The sequence below is a fragment of the Rhipicephalus sanguineus genome, chromosome 4 (assembly GCF_013339695.2).
Source record: "Rhipicephalus sanguineus isolate Rsan-2018 chromosome 4, BIME_Rsan_1.4, whole genome shotgun sequence".
NCBI classification, from domain to species: Eukaryota; Metazoa; Arthropoda; class Arachnida; order Ixodida; family Ixodidae; genus Rhipicephalus; species Rhipicephalus sanguineus.
This window is the reverse complement of record NC_051179.1, coordinates 95849663-95854539: the sequence shown is the minus strand read 5'-3', so window position 1 is coordinate 95854539 and position 4877 is coordinate 95849663.

The window sequence follows — 4877 nt, the reverse complement described above, 5'->3', positions numbered from 1 at the left end:
TTTGTGTAAGTTTTGAGTAAGTCTAGGGCGGGGCACGATGTGACGTCATTGTACACGTAACACGAAGCAGCTACCCATTTCGGTTTCGACGCATCGTTTTATTGTTATTTAGAACTATTGAGGAGTCTCTACGCACAATGAACCACCCTAGCAGTTACAGGACTGTCAATACCGTTGAAAAACTGCAATATCCAATATTGTAAAATATACGCCGGAGTTCCCCTTTACGGTCGTTTTTCACGCACTGGAAATCTGAAAGTATGCATATTGCATAACCCAATTTCCATTTTACTGTCAAAAACATAAATATTGAGGAACACACCGCTTATACGTCAACGAAATGTGCAGCCAGCTCTTCATGAATTTATGAAAGCCCCACTAAAACGTGAACAGTGAATAACTAATCGGAGCAAATTGCGTTTTGTTCCAATTAACAGCGTTGGGTCAACAGAAATTAGCGATGGTTTGTATTGAGCAGATTCATTTGTCTGAGCTAAGTTCATCACTTGGAGATGAATCTATTGCGTCAGAATTATGCTACGTGCACAGTGTCGGAAAGCAAATTAGCGGTGCGGTGCGTACGACAGACGCCCCAAAAGCTGGAAGAAGCGCTATTTGATGTGGCTCTTAAATTTCGTGAGAGCAGATGAACTGCCAACGAGCCGCGTTGAAGGAGAACACGACATTGTCTCATACACCGCAGAACAAAAGCAAGCGTAACGTGCCTGTGTCAATCAAGTGTATAATATACATTAATTACATAGCACAAACTGGTGTAAACATGCATGGCAACATAACATAACACTATAAATGATATGATGTACAAATAATGGGAGAACGTATGCATCACAAGGACGATAAGCAGCAATCTGTGGATGTTGAAAGCAAACAGATTAAATTGGACTATAGTTTAAATCAGGGGTCGGCCACCTTTTGAGGTGGAAGGCCGAGTTGGATGAATTCGACATGGGAGGGGCCGGAGGCCAAATCATAAGGGGGGGAGGGTGTCTTCGCAAGCAAAGAGAAAATTCGGCGAATTGAAAATAACGCGCAAAACTGAAATAGAAATCGTGTTTATTCGCACAGGAATAGAAATCATGTTTATTTAATACCGAAAGGGATTCTTAACAGTTGAGATAGGTAGTGACAAGGGGAGGGGAAGGAGGTTATGACGTCCTGCCGGGGGCCGCATAATAGTTCCCCGCGGGTCGCGCGTTGCCAACCCTTGGATTAAACGATAGCACACTGAAGGAATGCTTATAATAGAGGGCTAGGTATTAGCATTGTATAGTTTATTGTTTTAGGTGTTTCTTTAATATATCAAATTTAAGTGTTTCAGACATCTAAAAGAATAGTGTTCCAAAAAACGAGAAAAAAGGAATGGACACTCTGCTTACCGTAGTTAGTATGCGTTTTAGGTAAATTGAAGTTCCCATTCTTTGCAAAGCTGGTAATGATGGGATTAATGTGAGATAAGGTTGAGGGGTTGAGCTATCGTATCGCGTGTAATAGACCTGTCGGATTAGGAAAATACCAAAGTTATGTTCAGCTTTTGAAGTGAAACGAAATGCTGTTAGTTTGTAGAGGATATGCGGCATTAAAGTCGAATGCGTTAAATATAATCATATAATAATAGCTTGACTCTGCAGAGTCTGCAATTAATATAAATGTGTTATGGAAGTGTTTCCCCAACACGTTACGCAGAATAATATGCGAAGAAATAAATGAAAAATATTAGGACAGTCGAATATCATGGTCAATTATGCTTGGTGTTTTCAGAGGCATCCTAATCCCGTAGGTAATCTTCTGTTTAACTTTAGATATATGGTCAATAAATGTTAAGTATCTGTCCTTTTCTACAGCTAGATAACTACAGGAAGAACAAACCGGCAAAGGATTGGCTCCGAAAAAAAAGAATAGAAGGAAGCGTTCTTTTGTCGCAAGTAAATTCAACAAATTTTGTTTTCGATGGATTTGTCTGTAGCTGATGAGTATGGCACCAATGCAGCAGGCAGTGCAGATCTAATTAAGGGTAGATTAAATTAGAGTTGTAAGGCATTTTTCTTCGTGGATGATACGTAATAGAATCGTCATCATTAATCATACATTTCGAAGAAGAAAGGCAGTTAGACAGATCCGGGAAGAAAGCTCGGGCAAAGGGAAGTCGCGTCTTGCTGGAACATTCATCCTTCACTAGTGTCCGTACTTGGCCATTCTTCACAAGTTGGTACTGCTTTTATTAGAAGAACCGAAAAATTAATTGTTTTGTCTTAATTGCTGTCACAGTGTGTGTGTTGTGACAGAGGCGTTAATAAGGTCGCGGGGAGAGGGGAGGGGCAGGTATGAACACTTTATCTATGACAAGTCATTTGTGCGAAGTTCGCCACGTGGAAGAATATGCATGACAAAAAAAAAAAGCTTACATCGACCCAAATTGGAGATACAAATGATTTTGTAGCTGCAAAGGATTTTGTTTGCAACTTCGGGCTGCAAATTCGGTGGATGTACGAATTTTTCCTTTGAAAAGAAAGTTTTTTAGCGCAAAACACGGTATCCACGTTAGGAAGTATTGTGTTGCTACGATCGATTTGCGTCAGTGTGCGAGAACAACTGCGCCCTTCCACTGGACGTCTATTCCTTTTAGCTTGCGATCCATGAAGTCGGTGTTACGCTTTTGTGCCTATTTAGCACGCTGACATACTAAGAATCCGAATGCAAACAGCAAACACATATGGGCGTTCGCAGCATATGGATGTTGCGGGAGTGCAGTTCGGCGAAATTGAAGAGGTGATACATGGTACCGGCATCGCAGACTATCTTACGGACATAGGTGTGAAGGTGGATATATTTTGTTAGCCAAACCGTCGCTTTTGACATACGTACGTTCGTAAGAGTTCAAGTAGATGGTGTAAACGATTTACGAGCTCCAAAAGACAAAACACTTAAAAAGGAACACACACACACAGCGCTTACTTAACTCACAAGTGATTTATTACTTCGAACGCAAGGCCTTTTTCAAGGCACGCATCGAAGCAACAGAAAGATAACATGATGAAAAGAAGCGATGAATAACCACGTGACAACTGCTTGCCGAAAAAGACTATCAACCAAAGGTAACAGAGTAGTCAAAAATTCTTAAACCACAAAGTACGCTCCCCCACATATGAAAGAAGTGAAACGGATATTTGATCCTAAAACCAACCGGCAAACACGTTAAAGCCAGAGAAGCCAAGACAGCCGCACAAGAAAGATAAAACAGATCTAAAGCGTTAAAAAAACTAGAATGGAATACCAGAAATGTATAAAACACGGGGTACAAAAACTATAGAAAAGGCATGCGCCATAGGTAGCTTGCTTCCTTACTTGAGAGAGAAAGGGAGAGCCTGCGGACACATCTGTCATCCAGCCTCTGAATTTCGGCTGCCTCTAAAATTTCTCTAACAATTTGCTCACCATGCCTGGCTAAGACAGTGCAACCCTCCAAATGCGTGGAGCAGCCGCAGTCTCGGCAGTGCATCGCTAAATGACTGCAGGTTCTGCTGGTGCTCTTTGAGACGGACATTGAGACACCTGCCCGTTTGTTCGACATAGTACTTGCCGCATGAGAGTGGCGTGGAGTACACAACTCCTTGCTCACACGACACAAAAGGATGGCGGTGCTTTGTTTCGCACAGGTCCTTGTTCCCAGGTGGAGCGTTCACCACTCTGCACAACCTGGAGAGCTTCTCGGGGGCCGAAAATGCCACCCTGATGTCGCAACGCTGGGCTATCTTTTTCAGGTTGTGTGACAACCTGTGCATGTACGGCACCACCACGGTCCTCTTTCTTTGAGTTGGCACCTGCTCCGGCACCCGGTCGGCACTTTTCATGCCTCTGAGCATGCTGCCTCTGAGAATGCCGCTGCGGTATCAAAACCTTAAGGTAACCATGTATTTCAGGCTGCGCATAGCTGTGGGTGTATTAAAGGCATTTCTTTTTTTTTTTCTGCCCCGCCACGGTGGTCTAGTGGTTATGGCGCTCGACTGCTGACCCGAAGGTCGCGGGATCGAATCCCGGCCGCGGCGGCTGCATTTTCGATGGAGAGAGAGAATTAAACTTTATTGAGGGACCAGGCGCGCGTGCTCTTCGCCCAGAGGTGGGTGACTTCCTCATTCCAGGTAGCCATGGCTTGCAGCTGACGCTCGAGCCCTGTCCACCAACCGGAGCTGGTCCTCAGGGTTCGCGGACGTCAGCAGCGCCTCCCACTGGTCTTCCGGATTTTCGTCCACGTTCAGTTCGTCTATAGGCGGGATACTTGGGTTGTTGCGACATCCCCATACCATGTGGTACAGGGTGTTAGCAGAGGCTGGGCAGTATGTACAGTGCCTGTTAAAGTTGCCGGGGTACATTGCGTGGAGTAGTGTACCGTGCGAGGCGAAAATGTTTGAGGCCCGTGTACTTAGATTTAGGTGCACGTTAAAGAACCCCAGGTGGACGAAATTTCCGGAGCCCTCCACTACGGCGTCTCCATAATCAAATCGTGGTTTTGGGACGTTAAACCCCAGATATTATTGTTATTATTATTATCTTTTTTTTTCTCTACAGGTTTGAATGATGTTACATTGCTTTATCATGTGTTCTTTCGTTTTTCATGGTTTTCCCGCTTATTTTTTTCTTTACATCACCGAAAATCTGATGGTCTTCTATTATTGTATGTTTGCCATTGCATGTACGAATGGTCAACTCATGTAAGGCTAGGTGACGTTATATGTATTACCATTGGTTTCATTTCTTCGTGCACTGCTGTACACGCGCGTCTATTGTTTGTATGTATGCGCGAAAAGATAAAAAAAGGGTGTCTGCATTTAAGTGGTCCTATAGACAAATGAATTCCTGTT